Raw genomic sequence first — 19,468 nt, 5'->3', positions numbered from 1 at the left:
GCATAAACCTGCCCCTTCCCCCAGCTGGTGGACAGAGTTGGCCCTTTGAAAATTTAAGACATGGAAGAAGAACAGAGAAGAATGACAGGTTCACTTACAAGAGAGAACAAAGGGGCTGGACTGTTTGTGCTCAGATTTTCCTTCCAAATGCCTCCATCTGATTAAGACACTTCTGCCCTGAATAGTAAGTAATGGCCCTGTCCAGGGCTACTCTGCTAGTGGATCTCCCTATGTGTGTTGGGAGACATCAGGATTGGAGAAAAAGCTTCTCCAACACCTATTTTTGTCCCTTTTCACGCCCGCTCCGATTTATCCACTGGTCGACTTTGAGAGTCGTGCACGTTGTCCATAGTATTCGTGATCAGCTTCTTTGTCCATTTCCACATGGACTTTGTATGTCTTTGCATGTTCCCGTGCTCTCTCTTCCATGTCTTTGAGGTCTTAGTAGAAACGTTTGTTCTCCATTTTGGCAGAAGCCACAGTAAAGAGAGAAATATTTTCCCTACAGTTGTTGCAACCAGTGTTTGACTTTTACTTTATCTTGTGCTCCCAGGCAAGAGGCAGAAAGATGTGCATCAAGAAATTCAAATGAAAGCTACGAATATTCTTCACTGTGGTTCTTCTTACCTTCCCTGAAATGTGAATTATTTCTGAGGCTCCCTGGTTTTTCTTTTTTTCTTTTTAATGTTTATTTTTATTTTTGAGAGAGAGAGCATGAGTGGGGGAGGGGCAGAGAGAAAGGGAGACACAGAATCTGAAGCAGGCTCCAGGCTCTGAGCTGTCAGCACAGATCCCAACATGGGACTTGAACTCATGAACCATGAGACCATGACCTGAGCCAGTTAGACGCTTAACCAACTGGGCCACCCAGGCACCCCATTTAAGGCTTCCTGTTTTTTCATTGTTTTGGGAAGTAATCAGAAAAAATAAAGTTAAGGGGTGCCTGGGTGGCTCAGTTGGTTAAGCGGCCAACTTCGGCTTAACCAAAGTTAAGGATAAGGTTAAGATAAGGTTAAGTTAAGGTTAAGATCATGGTTAAGGTCATGATCTTGTGGTCCTTGAGTTCAAGCCCCGCATCAGGCTCTGTGCTGACGACAGCTCAAAGCCTGGAGCCTGCTTCAGATTCTGCGTCTCCCTCTCTCTCTGCCCCTCCCCCATTTGTGCTCTGTCTCTCTCTGCCTTTCAAAAATGAATACATGCTTAAAAAAAAGAAAAAGAAAAAATAAAGTTAACATGGCAGAAAAAAAAAAACTGTGCGCGCGTGTATACACACAGCTATTTGCACCACAAAGTTAATAGTCTTAAAGGAGAACATACTGAACTGCTACTTTATGGTAAATGCACATAGAGCATTTATACTGTATTCTCAACTTCTAGTGGTTGTATCTTCATGTCCTGGAGCAAATATCATTCAGGCAGGGGAAGATGTTAGATGCAGGTACAAGACCAGAGAGCCGGACTGCCCGGGCTTGCCTTCACGGTCCACCTTTTAGTGCTGTGATTCTTAAGCACGTTGCTTAACTACTTTGTTCTCAGTTTCCTAATCTGTAGAAAGAGGACAGTAATAGTGCCTGCCTTGCAGGGTTACTGAATAAATAAAGAACTTACAACAGGGCTGGGCCCATAGTAAACATGAAATAAATGTTTGCCACGGTCACCCTTATTCTCTTTATCACTATTAGTTTCCGCTGTGATCCAGATCCTGTGCAGGCCTGGGTATGGAAGGATAAACCCTCCCCTCCTTATAGAAATGGAGTCTATGGAAGCATATCAGTTAGAATTCCACAGGAAAACAAGAAGCACTCCAGATACTTCAGGGAACTCAGCCATCCCAAAAGTCATTGTTAAGAGTCTGAGGAGTGAAAGGGATACCACTAGGCAGTTTCCAAAAGCCGTCACCTAGAGGGCAGGAAACCGTAGAAGCCACTGCCAGTTGTCCTAGCTGCGAGCCGTGTAGCTGGCCAGTTTGTACAAACACGCCCGACTGCTGAAGCCACGTATCAGCCACCACAACTCAAGGCAGAAGAACTTATCTTGTTCCCTTGTCCTCCATATCTCATGCAGGCGCACCCCCCCCCCACCGCCCCCCCGGCAGAGTCAGAATTGCACTTGGACCCTCGCAGTGAGTAAGTCTAGGCCCTTCCAGGCTTCCAGCACAAGAGAGAGAATGAAAGGAAGCGGTGATGGACACTCACCACCAACACGCAGGGTCTAGTCCAGGGGGGAAGCAGGCGCATTGACTTATTCAACCAGGAGACATTCATGGAACACTTACTCCATATGGAGGGCTGTTCTGGTGCCTAGAATACAGCAGTAACAAAACAGGCAGGTCTCTGTTCTCATGCAGTTTATGTAAATAATATATGCGATGAGCACCGTGCTAAAGATATGAGCAGAGCAGTAGAGAGACACTGAGGAGGAGTAAGCCAGCCTAGAGCTCAGAATGAGGGTTGGGAGGGCTCCCCAAAGGAGCCAACGGAGCCAGGGTGTAAACACTATCCTACATGGTAATCAAATACGAGGCAAAGTGATGATGAGCTCTCTGGAGGGAATAGAAAGAGATTATTATTCAATGAAGAGCTTTTATCCCTTTGAACAAGAGAATGGAGCTGATGTCTTGAGGTGATAACTATGGTTTGTCCCTTAAAGGTGGCCCATTTAGAAAGCCATTTAAAAGAGTGCGACTTGAGTATATAGGGCCGGCTACAAAGACATTGTGACTTTATGATTTAGTCAATCATCTACAGCTCTTTTAAGATTCTTGTCACGCCATAGCAATGACACCACTTACTGCTTTAAAGGGTGTGTGTATATATGCGTTTTATTTTGTTCAGTTGTCTGCTGCCGTGTATCATGATGCCCACGCTGAAATTTAGTGACTTAAAACAATGATTTATGATTTCCCACAGTTCTGTGCCTGCCGGGGAATCCAGGTAGGGCTTGGCCTGAAGAAGACAGGTAGGTACCTTCTGCCGAGCGTTGGCTGGAGTCACTCACTTGACTGCATTCAGCTAAGCCTGGGCGGAACTGGGCTGTGGAAGGTCCAGGAAGGCCTCACTCCTGTGCCTGGCTCCTCAGTGCTCCTCCACGAGGGCTTGCTCTCCAGCTTTTCTCCTCACTCAGAGGTCTAGCCCAGGATTCATTGTAGGGGATTGGCTACCCGAGAGAAGGGAAATGGCAGCCACCAGGCCTCTTAAGGCCCTGGAAGTCCCAGGATGTCATTTTCACTGTGTTCTGTCCATGCAAGTCCTAGGCTAGCCTAAATTCAGAGGGAGAGGAAATAGACCCTCTCTCTCAGATGAGCAGAGGTAGATGCACGTTGGGGGGGAGGGACGGGGAGGAGTTAATGATGGCCAACTTCAAAAGCTACCAAAACCCCAGTTGTATTGTGAAGTTTCTTTGGCCTGTTGTCCTAATTAGGTTAAGTGAGTAAATGCTTGCAAAGTGAATAAACTGGTGGCCTGGCACGTAGCACGTGCCTGACAGGTGTTCACAGTTGTGCTGATCAGTGAGTTGTTGAGCACTGATGGGGACTCCGTGCACAGTGCCCTTGTAGAACCTTCCAAATTCTAAACTGAGAAAAACCGGAGCCTGCAAATAGATGAAAATACCACCATTGGTACTGAAAAGGTAATAACGGAGAATGCTTTTGTGCTTCTTGATACTAAACTCCAGAATTAGACATTCTTCTACCCACACACTGGCACCGGAGGGTCTGCCCCACAAAACACTGAGCCTGGAGAAGAGAGCATGACCTCTGTGTGGACAGGTCAATTCCTGGGGGAAGGAGTGAGCAGGTGGACTGAGCTTGCCTGGTTTATTTTTTCCCACATTTTCAGTCAAATGAGTCACCCCTTAAACCTTCCCACCCCTGTTCCAGGAAGTAAGGAAGGAGGTAAAAGGAACCCAGGAGTCCCATGCTCCAGAAGAAGCCTCCAGTTAGGGGAAGAAGGGCTTCTCTCCTAACCCAGATACTTACCTCTTTCAGTTTTAACATTTGTACACAGGATCACTTATATTGGGTGTCTAGTTTGAAATAGCCCAAATTCTATCCCGGCTGGTATCTAACATAAGATGCTAAGCTATAAGGTATGACATGCTTTATGTAATAGCAGTAACTATATCAGCTGTCTGTATCAGATACTTTCATAAGGTAAGTGCTTCAAGTGGTTCAGGTGGCCTTGGGGTAAGTCACTTCATCTCTCTAGAAACCACTACATTTTGGGGTAGATTGATAGGCAGCAATAGACAACCAAAAAAAAACCACAACAAACAAACAAACTCACAAACACCTTTTAAAATGGCAAATGATACAGTTCCTGTAGTGTGACAGGAATTCATCTACAGGGTAATTGGGTTTGATAAAGGCTTAGAGTTCTTTGCAACTCAAAAAAATTCTTACAAGTTTTGCCCTTACTGGTCATGTGATTTAAATCAATGTAAAACCCCTAGGAGGTGGTTCAAAAGTATACATATATGCTGAGTTATGGACAATCTAAAAGAAAGTCTGGTGCTACTAACTTAAAGACCGATTCCTTCCTGTTGCTGTTTCAAAGCTTTATCTTTCATATTTTTTACTGAAATCAAACAGGATTCCTTCTGCAAATTAAAGTAAGTAGGCTAATGTATAATTAGGAAAAGGATACGTGATAGAAAGTTAATAAAGAGATTGAATGGCATCCAAAGCTGTAGTTTCTAAGAGAATAATACCCACTTCTAATGAAATGCTTCCTTGAAATCTCATTTTCAATCCAAAATATTTGCTAGGCTTTGACATGAGTACAATCAAAACAAAGAGCAAAGCCCAGATGTCAGGTGTCTTATTCCAAGAGTGATTACAGAATCTAACTCAGAAATGAAACCACAAAATTAAAAAGCTATCTTTCATAAAGTTTAATCTGATCCATTATGGATAGTGTCAGATTCTTGCCACTGAATAGATTTCCTTCAGAGTTTATTCTAAGTGTCACCTGCAGTATTTATTAGATACCCATTGTGTACAGCCAAACTCCTAACTGGTTGGTATGGAGAGTTACAGAGGAAGTAAGAGATACATACTGTCTTCATTCTTGAGACTCCTGCAGCTAGGAGGCAATACAGGCATAACTACCGAAAGTATACTGTGCTTAGGGCGCCCTGATGGCTCAGTAGGTTAAGTGTCCGACTCGACTCTTGGTTTCAGCTCAAGTCATGATGTCATGGTTCATGGGTTCAAGCTACTCGTTGGGCTCTGTGCTGATGGCATGGAGCCTGCTTGGCATTCTCTCTCTCTCTCTCTCTCTCTCTCTCTGTCTCTGTCTCTGTCTCTCTCTCTCTCTCTCTCTCTCTGTCTCTCTGTTCCTCCCCCTTACACACACACACACACACACACACACACACACTCTCTCTCTCTCTCTCTCTCTCTCTCTCTCTCTCTCTCTCCCTCTCCCCCCCCCCCAAAATAAACAAACAAAACACCATGCTTGTGAGGTATTTCACACAAAGGGCACTTGGAAAAATTGGGATCAACCCGTGGTGTCTGATATCCCAGTCAGGCATGAGCTCATCAAATTTAGTCAAAAGGGAAAGACCAGGATGTGTCAAATCTAAGAAATGGACCCCTCTGCTGTAGAGGAGTGGCCAGTGGGGAACTGGGTCAGTTGTAGGTGATGAGAGTAAGTCTAGATCCAAGAGAAAGGCACTGTTTTTGAAGAGAAAGCATTTGTTACCAAAGAGGCGTAGTGAGCACATATATGTTGAAATTTGTTCCATTTCCTTGAGTGTCAGTATAACTTCAGAGTTTACTCGGATAATAATTGGAGGGGTTCGGGCACAAGATAGGGACTCTGGGGAAGACAGAGGGGATAGTAAGAAGCATCTGGCAAAATCAAGGCAGGATCCCAGCCCCTCATCTTTAGGTGGGACCCAGGTCCTGAGAAAGGTGTCGGCTGCTGTTAGGACTGAAATCCAAGGCCAGGGCCACAGCTGCTGTCTGAGTGATCTGACCCTGAGTCTCAGGAGAGTTGGGAAAACAGGAACTAGGAAAGTAATAGGAAACATTTCCTGGCTGAGAATAGCCAGCACTGCAGGTGGCAGGAAGTGTGGTTCTGGATATTTCACAGAGTACATGCTGGGGCTGGGCAGCAGGAAGCCTTATTCAATACAAACAAGGAATTCAGAGCACTGAGAGATTAGAAAGGCTTGATTGGCCTAGTTGAAGATGACGAAGCATTACAAAGACACGGGATAGTATATACCCTGGAAGGCAAGCTATTCTCATTGCTTAATCATTAGTGGTTGACTGAAATGTTTTGCAGCCACAAATGCGTTGGGGCCACATCCCGTGCTCAGGGATTGATTAGTAATGTCTCCTGTGGGTAAGAAATGGGGTGTATCCTTCTTTGTGCAGTGAATTTGCAACTGTGAACCCTGAGTGGGGAAGGGGTATGCAACAAACAGAAGGGTTTAGTTTTGGTTCATTTGGCCAAAGCAAGGAGAACAAGCCAGAGTGAAATAGGAAAAAAAATGCCCAAGAAATAACAGGTGAGAAATGTTCTTGCCCAAGTGACAGAACTGGTAGAATCACCACTTTTTAAAGGAGGGAAAATGTGTTAGCTGTAAAAGAGACTGAAAACCTACTTGCATGTGGTAGGACCTGCATGCTCGTTAGTTGCTAAGCAAAGGGTGTAGCTTCAAGCAGAAGACGGTGCTCGGTTGACAGTGTTCTAGAAAATTCTCTAATGAAAATAGAATTCAGAAACTACTGAGGTCAGTGAGTAAAAAGCAACAGAGGTAATCAAAGATATTACATATTAAAGGAAAAAAGAAAACCTGAGAACACGGAAAAGAAGATGTGAAAATTAAAGTTCCCTTTTAAGCCTAGGGTCGCTATTCAGAAGCCTGAATAATCTACATAGAGAGAATATGTAAAAAAAAAAAAAAAAAAAGGGAAAAGACCCAGACCTTCCCACCTTGGAGGAGTTGCCTTTGGGGGCATTCATCTGCAAAGTCATGCGGGATGAAAGCATTCATAAAAGAGGAGTCTCACAATTTAACAAAATCACCATTGAACCTGAAGTCTTAGAAGGTGTGGGGGTTTCGTTACATGGCCCCCCATTTTTTTTTTTTGGCATGCATCCCACTGAGAGGTGGAATCTATGACTTTTCTCCTTGAATCTGGGCTCTCCCAACTGGTTTTGGCCAATAGAATATGGAACAAATGGCACCGCACCAGTTTCTGGGCCCGGGGTTCTGGAAATCGGCCACCTTGCGGTCAAGGAAAATGCGCCCCCTTGAAAGTGCATCTCCTCTTTCCCAGTTCAGCTGAAGCCATGTGGGCACTGAGCTTTCCCAGTTCAGCTGAAGCCATGTGAGGCAAACGGCAGCCTTCCTTGCTGAACCCTGCCGAAATTGCAGATGTAAGGGGAAGATGAATGTTGTCTTAAGCCAGTGATTTTGATATGTTTTGCAGCAATAGACAAATTAGTAAAATAAAATAAATGCATTATAGTACGTACTGGGTAAGATGAAAGAACTTGGAGGTTACAGTTGGTTTTGAATCCCAAGATTTGTTGTAAATTTGTGTATTTAGTTTCCTCAGACTTCATTGTCCCTTCTGAAGGTTGGTCACAATAATAACTACCTGGCAAGATCATTGTGGGAAAGAAGTGAAATACGCAAGCACCTAACACAATGCCTGAAAGATATCAAGGACTCAAAAGTTCTAGATCCGAATTTGCTAAAAGCCCAGGGGGTTAGAGAAGAGAACGAGGGATAAAGGTTTCAAAGGAATGACAGTTGCTTGAGTAAGTTACTTTTTTGTAAATTGCAGCATGAAATGGTCCCTTTTCCCAGATTATGCCACCCATGTAATCACGTATGCTTTTAGCTAGAGGCAACTACATAAAAACACCGTTTTTAAATGATGGTTTTAACACATAAATATGAATTCAGCCCAAATTATAAGGTATTAAGTTACTAAGTTCCATCTCTAAATAACAGAGCAGATCTACTTAAAACCTGCTTTTAAAAATTAGCCCCAACTCTCTTTTTAAAGCCACGGATAACAAGCAGATTTCAATAAAATGACATTCAGAAAGAATAAAAAGATAGCACTTCCACCTTTTAATGTAGGGTGTGCTATAATCTTAAACTAAAAACCATAATTTCTTTCACACATAAAGAATCCCTTTAATGTTGCTTTAATCTACATAAAGTCTTGTCTTTTTTCTAACCCCTGTTAATCTTTTAGACCTTGATGCATAGTTTGCTACGATGTTTCAAAGCGTATTTGGTGCCCACATTCATTTGAGAAGGACCACTCTTCACAAAAAGGGACATCCCTCTTTAGGGAGGATTTCAATACAGACCTCACATATGTTTGAAAACTATTTCATTCTGTGTGGCCATTATGATAGAATGACCCCATGGTTACGTCAGTTGATAATTCTTAAAAAAATTTTTTTTAATGTTTATTTTTTTTATTTTTGAGAGAGAGAGAGTGAGAGTGAGAGTGAGAGTGGTGGAGGGGCAGAGAGAGAGGGAGACACAGAATCCAAAGCAGGCTCCAGGCTCTGAGCTGTCAGCACAGAGCCACACATGGGGCTCAGACCCATGAACCATGAGATCGTAACCTGAGCCAAAGTCAGACACTTAAATCACTGAGCCACCCAGGGGCCCCACATCAGTTGATAATTCTTATTGTATGCGTGTAATGGTCATTGTAAGCCCGTGTTATACTAAGCAAATGATCTAGATATTCCTGTGTGTTGGTGTTTGGGGTGGAGGAGGGGAGAGAGGAGATGGGAATGGGAGGGAGGAGATGGGTCTCTTGACTGAGTCAGTGCAAGGTCCAGGGACAGGCGGATGCTAACTTCAATCTGGAGAGTGCTTATCATTCATTTCTTTGTTGATTCTGCTCTGCAGATTTCAGACTAGAATGAAATGAAGGAGAAGGCTCCAGAATCTAGAAGTCTTGAAACCAAAACAGTTTTGTTTCTCAAGTTTGGAGTTGGGTTATACTAGAAAAGGGCTAGCTATTTAATCTGGTCCCTCTTGGGATAGGGGAGCCAGAGTGCTTGGTGGAGGAAGGCTAGGAGCCTGCCACCCTTTATGTGCCCCATAAGATTATCTGAAGAAAACGAAATTTAGGGCTTAGCCAAGTGCTTTCATTCTTTTACTGAGATTTTTAAAAACTGTTTGAAACTCCTTTTTTTTTGGATTCAGTACTTGCTGTATAATGTTTTGTTTTTCCTTCTTTTTATCCTTTCAGAAATTAGTCTGTGTCAACCTTGTCAGGGAGGAAAAAACAGGTTTCACTTTTGCAAATCCCATGAGCAGTATCAAAGCAGACCTCTGCTCTGGGGGGCAGCCCCAGCGGGTATGTAAGCAGGTGGGTGTATAAGCTGACCTTACATGGGTATGCAGATTTCTGTCTGCCAGGGGGACAGCTGTGCAAACTGGTAGGCTGTGAGTTTCATGTGAGTCCGGGGCATCCAGGAATCATGACCCCAGAGTTCTCGATTCAGTACTGCCCACTATCTACCAGCGCTGTGACCTGAGGCGGTTTCTAGAACCATGAGTCCCATCTTCCTTCCTTTTTTTTTTTTTAACTTGTTTTATTTTTTATTTTTTTAAATTCACATCCAAATTAGTTAGCATATAGTGCAACAATGATTTCAGGAGTAGATTCCTTTGTGCCCCTTACCCATTTGGCCCATCCCCCCCTCCCACAAGCCCTCCAGCAACCCTCAGTTTGTTCTCCATATTTATGAGTCTCTTCTGTTTTGTCTCCCTCCATGTTTTTATATTATTTTTATATTATATATATTTATATAAATTATATATTATATATTATATATAATTATATATATTATATATATTTATATTATATAGTTTTATATTATTTTCATTTCCCTTCCCTTATGTTCATCTGTTTTGTCTCTTAAAGTCCTCATAGGAGTGAAGTCCTATGATTGTCCTTCTCTGACTAATTTCACTTAGCATAATACCCTCCAGTTCCATCCACATAGTTGCAAATGGCAAGATTTCATTCTTTTTGATTGCCGAGTAATACTCCATTGTGTGTGTGTGTGTGTGTGTGTGTGTGTGTGTGTGTGTGTATATATATATATATATATATATATATATATATACCACATCTTCTTTATCCATTCATCCATCGAGGGACATTTGGGCTCTTTCCATACTTTGGCTATCGTCAGTAGTGCTGCTATAAACATGGGGGTGTGTATATGTGTCCCTTTGAAACAGCACACCTGGGAGGCGCCTGGGTGGCGCAGTCGGTTAAGCGTCCGACTTCAGCCAGGTCACGATCTCTCGGTCCGGGAGTTCGAGCCCCGCGTCGGGCTCTGGTCTGATGATGGCTCAGAGCCTGGAGCCTGTTTCCGATTCTGTGTCTCCCTCTCTCTCTGCCCCTCCCCCGTTCATGCTCTGTCTCTCTCTGTCCCAAAAATAAATAAACGTTGAAAAAAAAAATTAAAAAAAAAAAAAAAAAAGAAACAGCACACCTGTATCCCATGGATAAATGCCTAGTAGTGCAATTGCTGGGTCATAGGGTAGTTCTGTTTTTAGTTTTATGAGGAACCTCCATACTGTTTTCCAGAGTGGCTGCACCAGCTTGCATTGCCGCCCCATCTTCCTTTCTACAGAAACAAAACCCCTCCATTGTCTCTTTTATGGAGTTCTGAGCATTAAATTCTGTTGTAGTATGTAAACAGTGAGCCCGATGAGAAACAAAGAATCCTTTAAAAAAAAAAAAAAACTCTTTCAAATACATGAGTTGGAAACTGACTCTTAAGTGACTGTGTTAACAGTGGTGCTCACATAGTATGTACTCAAGAAATGCTTGTTGAATTTAAAGACCCCTGAAGAGAAATGGAAGTGGAGAGGGCAATGAGGTGGGGGCAGTCTTCCTCATGCCCCGGCCATGCTGGGTGTTTCTGCAGGTCCGGCTGTTGCCAGGACCACCTCTGGTTCCCAAATTCCATACCTCCTGTGGTGGTTCTGTCCCTGTTGTCTCCAGTCCCTCCTCAGTGAAGTAACCCTCCGTCACTATACCCAAACTCCTCATGCCTGTATGGCTCCCCTAGTCCTTCATCCCAGGGCTGATAGGGCCTCACCCACAGGCCAGCTAGGTGCCCACTGGGCTGGCCATGGAGGCCCAGCCCTAGGGTCCCCAAGCCCTGAGGCCCAAGTTCCCAGTATGCCCCATTCCATGCATATAGCTCCCCGTCTCCTGCTGTAGCCACTGAGGAGGAAGTGGGGGGAGACGGGTGCCTTCCCACCGGGAAATCAGGGACTGGGGGTGAGGTGAAGAGAGGTCCGTCGTGAACTTGGACTGTGGCCGTGCAGCTTTATGTGCCCGTGCATTTCTCACAAGAACAGTGAGAAGGCAATTGTGCCAGTGGTATGGGCTAGCGACATTGCGTCTTTGAGGACCAGTTAGGGCACCTTGCCGCTTTCTGAAACATCCTTTCTATGGCAAATTTCATTTTTTGTTCCATTTAAATCATCTGCCATCAGGCTTGTGTAACAGCTCTTTAGAAGTTGGAGAGCTGTGTTTTCACCAGAGACCTTCTCCTCGCCTTCTGATGGCCTTGTGTGCGCATATGGGAGAATGTTCTTGTCCTGGAGACATTGCGAGGTGGTAAGGGGTGGGGGGCAGAACATGAACTGAAATGTCTGGTTTGGACGGTATAGCTCTGTGACCTTGGGCATCTTCTCTGGGACACTTGCCTCATCTGCAGAATGAAGTGGCTGAGAAACAGGACCTTCTGGGACATCTTCCAGCTCCAGTATTACATTATCCCACTTCTTTGAAACTCCCCGGCAGTTCCGTCTTGTTTTATTTCTGTGCAGGAAGAGGGAGTGTGGGGTCTAATAGCCCTTTTTCCTGACTCGGTGACCATGTCCATTCCATCTCCTGAAGAAGAGGGATAATAGTGCCTGTCCTCCTTCTGAACCTACTGCATGAATGTGCACTGTTGATTTGAATGTGGAAAGTAAAACAAAGGGCACAAGTCAGTGGACGACATGGGCGGGATTTAGGAACTCTGACCAAAGTTTCAGTAAGAAGATGGGGAGCATGAGCAAGATGAAATACGCAGAAAGGGCCCCTTCCTTAGGCCAACAGATGAGACTTTAGGATGATAAAATCATTGGGCTTTGGGGTCAGATGGTTGTGTGTGAGCTCCTGGGTGGAAGGGATTGGCTCTCTACCCTGAATTTTGTGGTGGAATGCATTGTGTGTGCATGTACAGCACACAACGCTTACGGGGGCTAGTAATAGAGGGTAAAGGGTCGGACTCAGGAGTCGGAAACACTTGGGTTGGAGCACTTGCGGTGTGCCATTTTCTGATTGCCGTTTTCAGACTCCGTGACCTTAAAGCAGTCTGTTCCTCTAATCCTAGATTTGCCTATCTCTAAAATTGAAAATATGCTGGGATTTTTATGAGGCTCAAATGAGGTAAAGCTTGTGAAATGCTTATCACATGCCTGGAACCTCATAAGCTTTCATTGAATGTTAACTAGGATTGTTACCATTATTAGCTCCATTATCTGTTTACCTGGGAGTTGCTGACACCTCAGCGGGTAAAGAAGTGACATCAAGCCTGGCTCAACTAGCTGGCAGTCATTCAAAAAAAAAAAAAAAAACAACTCATCCACCATGGTATCTTTGTTGCCCACTCAGTAGGAGAAGGAAGATGTGTGCTATGATGACATAATTAGGGAGCATTTATATTCTGTTTGTATTAAGCCAGAATGTTTATTTCCAGCTGCCTATCAAGGTTGACATCTTAACGAGGCCACAGCTATTATAAACGTTTTATTTTTTTTAATATGAGATTTATTGTCAAATTGGTTTCCATACAACACCCAGTGCTCATACAATGCCCAGGGCTCAACACAGGTGCCCTCCTCAATGCCCATCGCCCGCTTTCCCCTCCACCCCACCCCACCCCCATCAACCCTCAGTTTATTCTCAGTTTTTAAGAGCCTCTTATGTTTTGGCTCCCTCCTTCTCTAACCTTTTTTTTTTTCCTTCCCCTCCCCCATGGTCTTCTGTTAAGTTTCTCAAAAATATGGAACGCTTCACGAATTTGCATGTCATCCTTGTGCAGGGGCCATGCTAATCTTCTCTGTATCATTCCAATTTTAGTATATGTGGTGCCAAAGCCAGCACTATTAATAAACGTTTTAAAAAGTGCTTTCGTAGAATTATCACCAGAAGGAAGTTTAGAGCCACAAGAATCAGCATGCCTTCTTCCTTTTACTCTCAGACCCCATTTTTAATCAGTGACAATAGTCATTTAACAAGTGTTTGTTGATGGCTTTCTGCATACAAACCACCGTTCTAAGCCTTGAGGATAGCATTTAGCAATGCTAAATAACTACACATTACCCCTACCCCTTGTGGTTGTTCAGATGGAGGGACCATGACATAAAAAGGCAAACACATTTGTTTGTAAAGTTTGTGGAGGTGATGGTATGTATTATGAGGAAAAGTAGAGTGAGATAAAGAGGAAGCATTTGGGCAGGTACTGTCTCCCAGTAATGAGTGGTCAGAGAATGTCTGAGGAGATAATATTTGAACAGAGACATGAATGGCGGAAGGGAGCCAAGCACTTCTGCCAAGAAGTAAGTGGAAGGAGGAAGCAGTAAGTGGAAGGAGGAAGCAGTAAGTGCAAAGGTCCTGTGGCAAGGCATGCCTTTGGAGACCCAAGGAGCAGCAAGATCAGTGTGGTGGGGAATAGATGGAGGAGGCAGTGCAGTTTTCACAAAAGTGTGTACCCCCCATATTGGCAGGTACCAACCAACCAGAACAGATGCCATCTATAAGCAACCAGTAAGCTGTGCTTAGTGCGTCTCTGTTGAACATCAGTCTTTGGAGGGAACTTAGGGAGGCCTGATCACATGGGGCCACCATGTTCTTTTAGCATAATTTCTAGGCTTAGCTCCAGAAACCAACTTTATCCATAAAAGATAAGGATTACTGTTTATTTGGGGGGGAGTACATTTATTATTGACTCGGGTTATTTTTAAAAGTGAGTGTAAGAAAATTTCAAGGCAGATTTGTTACAAATCTGATCTGTACTTGTTTGTTTTTCATTCGGCAGTTCCTTCAGCATCCTATTAGAGTAAAAAGATGTGGAACCTAACTTTCATCCCCTGCCTACTCTGGCTTCTAGGAATTAAAAGAGAAGGGGATAAGAGACACAGTTATTGGATCTTTTGAGTTAGCAGGTGACAGAGTGCCCTAGACTCTTAAAAGAAGAAGCCACCTTCTCATATGTGATCTGGGCAGATCAGAAGTCCTCTGTGAGGTGGCAGAGGGTGGGGTCCGTCTTAGTCTCTGGGTGCTGGAAAGCGTCACAGGCTGCTTTGCTTCTTGGTATACCTCCAGGTGGACCCCTGTCTTGTGCTTGAACTAAAGCCCTGAGGAACCCTGTTGAAAATTCTTTGAGAGTAGAAACCAGGGCAGTCATTCAGGAGCCCATGATAAAGTTGATGGGGCAAGGACCATCAACCCTACCACGTCGGCCTTGGTGAGGGCAGTAGCAGCCATGAGAGAGAGTGATGGCCGTCAACATTAGAGGCCTGAGTGAGTGTCACCTAGGGCCTCTGGCAGCCCAGCAGCAGCAGCTGTGATGTGACCCCCATCAGGGACAACCAGGGGCTACATGGTGCGGCTTTCACAGCTACTAGGATCCCAGGGCATTTTGTATCTACTAGACCTATACCTGAGGCCGGAAAACGGAACAGTCCGCAAAGGAGAAACACATAAGCCACATGTTTCGTAGCAGATCCCCAAGATGACCAAGAGTCTCATTCGTGGATTCATTCATTAGAGAAATCCTGCATGGCTGGAGCTGTCTGCCTCTTTCCCTTCTCCAGTCTGGTTTGGAGGCTGAGGGAGCGCGGGTTGTGAAAGCTTTCAAGATGTTAACCATGACAGAGAATTGTGTGGCTTCAGGTTCTGGAATCCGAAAGCGCTAGGTCTGGTATCTGGGCTCCGCCACTTTGTGGCAGTGCGTCTTCCTCCTCAACCTTCCCGAGCATTGGTTTCCTCATCACTGAACCGGGCTGAAAATAGCACTTGACTTAAAGTTCCTGTGAGGTTTAATGAGATAATGTATGGAAAGCACTTAGCACTGTGCCTGGTGTAGTGGACACACTAATGCTAGTTGTTGGTTTGATAATTCAGAACGGAAGTAGAATGAGTGTGTGTGTGTGTGTGTGTGTACATGTATGTGGTGGGGGGGGGCATCGGGTGGGAAAGAAGGGGAAAAGAGGAAAAAGCAGAGAGGGAAGGAGGAGGGGAGAATATTCAGGAAGAATACAGCAGGGGGAAAAAAATCAGAGGTGTGCCAAGGTGTGTGAAGATAAAATATTTGAGACCCTTGAATGATAGGCTGGAATGGGCCCTAAATTATTTAAAATGAAAAAAGAAGAAATGATTTTAGCAGTAGGGCTTTGGATGATCATTGGAATTAATTAAAGATTGCTTTTATTCCTGAACATTTACTGAGTTCCTTTACACAGTGAGATGACAAACAACCACTTTCTGAGCATTCCTGAAACAAGATAGCAATGAAAGAGAGTGCTAGGGGTATATCTGATCATTATTATGATGGAGATTCCAGACTATGGCAGCAGGGCAGTTAACAGCCATTCTATTCATTTCTGATGGAAATAACACCAACAGACCCAGGGAGGTTTTAGACGTGGACTCCTTCAATCTGTCTATCCACTCCCAAAGCTAACAGATAACTGTCAATTTTAATTTAGTGCCTGGCTGAATTCAGATGGGATAGGTGGTGATTTTTTTTTATCAGCCCCTTCCTATGATATAGGAAGACATGGAGAATTTGAGTGGCTCACTGAAGGTGAAATCGCTGGCTTAAACCTCGTATCTTCCCAGAACTTCAGAAGAGTTTGCTTTGCTTTTGGTGGATGTGTGGTCTGTATCGTTTCTCTCCCTTAGGTAAAATGAGGTTTCTCTATCCTCCCCCATCCTGGAGTTGTGTTGTTCATCATTTTGATTTTTTATAATCAGCTGACCTTTTTCCTAAATAGGTCATTTTGCTGTACAGTCAGTAAACTCAGCGTTCTGGAGATTTTTGCCCAAGGAGGCTGCATATATTTATATCTGGATGTGTCCATATGTCACGCAGATATTTCAGTCTATATTTGAAAGCTGGTGAGGTGGTAGCGTTTAAAATTCCCTGCCCTAACAGAACAAAATGAAAACAAATACCCTTAACATATAACCAGACATTTTCAAATGTTCAAAAGATGAAAAATGAGACTTCATTAAATAATAAATAAAATCAGAAGCAAAATATGCAGGATCTAGCCCTGTATCATTGATGCAACTATATTCTATGCACACATAAAAATGTTTAATTCCCGTTTAAGTTCTAAAGACGAATCACATTTAGATGTGTATAGTATATGTTTTTTTAATATTTGCTTATCTTCAGAGAGAAACTGTGAGTGGGGGATGGTGCGGAGATAGGGGAAGTGGGGGAGGGTGAGAGGATCCCAAGCAGACTCCATGCTGTCAGCACAGAGCCTGATGCAGGGCTTGATCCCATGAACCGTGAGATCGTGACCTGAACCAAAACCAGGAGTTGGACACTTAACCAACTGAGCTACTCAGGCACCCCTAGATGTGTATAGTATATTTTAAAATAAAATACTATAGTCCTCTAATACCATCTTTCAATCATCAAGAGTTAAAAAAAAAATACATTTGTTTTGGGCACAATGTTTCTGCCATAAGAATTATACTATCAAAATATGCAGGAGTGTTTACTGCAGAATCTGTAGGGTAGAATGAATCTCAAAATAGGTCTCCCTGCCATTAAATACTCAAAATAATACAAATTTCAAGAATATTAAAATCCGATCCAAGCAAGTTATTACCTCTCAAGCCCAGTCCAGCCTCTTCCGTGACTTGATTGTAAGCTTTTCTACCTTCCAAAAAAAGTGAAGCTGTGGAAGGGAAAAAAAAAAAAAAAGGAATACTTTGTGATAATCAAGTATTGAATAATTCTTTTCCAAAAGGAGAGTAATGGGGTGCCTGGGTGGCTCAGTCAGCTAGGTGTCTGACTCTTGATTTCAGCTCAGGTCATGTGCTCCTGGTTTGTGAGATTGAACCATACATCAAGTTCTGTGCTAATAACACAGAGAGCCTGCTTGAGATTCATTCCCTCTCTCCCTCTCTCCCTCTCCGGCACACACACGCATCCTCTCTCTCTCTCAAAATATTTTAAAAAAGAGAGTAAGTCCTCAAGATCCAGATTATCAAATGCTATAGTTCAAACAGGGTCAGCTGCCGTGAATTATACAAACTCCTAAGATTTAATTGACCCAGCTCTGAACAGTCTCTGTGTAAAGACACACAGAAGTATGTGACATGGGATTTATATCCAGGAGCTTACAGTGTAGTTACTGACAATGACATCTGAAGTTAGAAAGTATCTAACAAACATAAAAGATTGGAATTCATTTTCTGTTGCTTTCTTAACAAGTTACTACAAATTTAGTGGCTTATAACGGTACAAATATATTAAAGTTCTGGAGATCAGAAACCTGAACTCAGATTTTCTGGGCTAAAGTCAAGGTGTTGACAAGGTCTGCATTCTTTTTAGAAGTTGTAGGGGAGAGTCTCTTTCCTTGTCTTTTCCAGCTTCTGGAGTCTGCCTGTATTTGTTGCCTCGTGGCCCCTTCCAGCTTCAAAGCTAGTGGTGTAGCACCTTCAGGTCTCTGTTTCTGACCTCTGCTCCCATTGTCACATCTCTACCTCTGACTCTGTTTTTATGGTCACACTTCCTCCTCTCACCAGATCTTTCTGTCTGCCTCTTATAAGGACACTTGTGATTATTGGGTCCTCTCAGATAACCCAAAATAATCTCCCCATTTCAAGTTCTTGCGTTTATTCACATCTGCAAAGTCCCCTTTGTCATGTCAGGTAATGGTTACAGGTTCTAGGGATTAAAATCTGAATGTTCTGGGGGAGGGGCCCTTACTTAGCCTACCACAACTTTAAGCCACCAAAAAACCACCCTTGCGGCCAAGATTTGAAGATGCTATAACAACAGTCTTTGCCTTCAGCTTCATTTCCCACCAAACCCCCTAAGTGCATTGTTTCTGGCTACAGCCCTGCCCTTTCTCTCCTCTCTGCCTTTGTGAATCCTCCTGTCTCTTGTTCACCTTTTGGAGTCCTACCCATCCTTCAAGAGTGGTCTTGAATGCAGTGTTCTCCCTTCAGTACTTGTGACTTTCCCAGGTTAGCCAGCACACTTTGTCTGCAGGGGACAGAAGCCTATCTCAAACTAATTTAAGCAAGAACTGGAGTTGTATTAATGCCAGCAATTTAATGGTGTAGGGGCAAGTCAGGGCTGAATCTGACCTCGGAAATAGGTAGGATCGGTGTCTTAGTTTGGGCAGCTGCAACAGAATACCATAGGCATGGGTGGTTTAAACCAACAAACATTCATTTCTCAAAGTTCTGGAGGCTGGGAAATCCAAGATCAATGTGCCAGTACATTCAGTTTTTAGTGAGAGCCCTCATCTTGGCTTGCAGAAGGATGCCTTGTTCTATCCTCACATGGCTGGGAAAGAGGGCTGTGGTCTCCCTTTCCCTTCTTAGGAGAGCACTAATCCCAATATGGGTTCCACCTTCTTGACCTTATGATTACCTCACAGAGACCCTACCTCCAGCACATTTAGGGATTAGGATTTTAACATGGATTTCGGGGGACACAGGTATTCAGTTTGTAACAGTCAGGAGCTTGAACATGATTAGGACTGTGTGCTGCTGCTTTTTGCTTCTCTCCACATGCCTACCAAATTATCTCAGACCAACACTTCTGACTTTGGTGGAAATAGATGTGGCCACAGGCTACTTCAGTCTCAGAGTTTTACAACTTTTAACTAGGAAAAAAAAAAGAAGAAGAAGCAGTCTCCTTCAGCTAGAGTTTGAAAACACTTGGGTGGGAAGGACTTCGATTGGCTTGGCTTTGGTCACATGGTCAGCCTTTAGACCAATCACTGTGTCCAGATGGTCACGTATTGAAGCTGGAGAATGGAAATGGGGAAAAGATTCTCACAAGAGGTGAAAGAAGGAAAAAGGTGTTGGAAAAAAAATACTTGCTGTAGCCTCCAACCTGGTGTTACTTCTCAAACCCCACTTTATATATCTTAATTTATATTGCTGTTACTTACACCACCTCTATCTTTTTCATGACATTGATCATATATTACTCTGGATCGTTATACCAACACACTGAATCCTTAGAGGAAGTGCATATGTCTTTCTCATTGTCACCCCACCCCTCCCACCTGGCACCTAGTACTGTGCAATACCGATAGTAAATGTATAGTCAGTGTGTTAAATGCAGTTGAAAATAACATGGTAAAAGAAGCGATATCTTGAGGCAGCTCCAGGTTAATTAAAATA

The 19,468-nt window shown here is 43.6% G+C and overlaps 1 protein-coding gene and 1 non-coding gene across 2 annotated transcripts in view; one reads left to right on the top strand and one right to left on the bottom strand.

The window, feature by feature from the left end:
- Positions 1 to 19,468, top strand: part of NWD2 (NACHT and WD repeat domain containing 2) — a 185,020-nt gene that overhangs the window by 6,961 nt on the left and 158,591 nt on the right. The window lies entirely within an intron of this gene.
- Positions 13,077 to 13,183, bottom strand: LOC122479186. Its single transcript, XR_006296254.1, has one exon. It is a non-coding gene; the product is annotated as a U6 spliceosomal RNA (small nuclear RNA).

This window comes from Prionailurus bengalensis, chromosome B1, assembly GCF_016509475.1.
Source record: "Prionailurus bengalensis isolate Pbe53 chromosome B1, Fcat_Pben_1.1_paternal_pri, whole genome shotgun sequence".
Classification (NCBI taxonomy): Eukaryota; Metazoa; Chordata; class Mammalia; order Carnivora; family Felidae; genus Prionailurus; species Prionailurus bengalensis.
The sequence above is the reverse complement of the archived record's forward strand: the minus strand, read 5'-3'. Positions and strand labels throughout refer to the sequence as shown.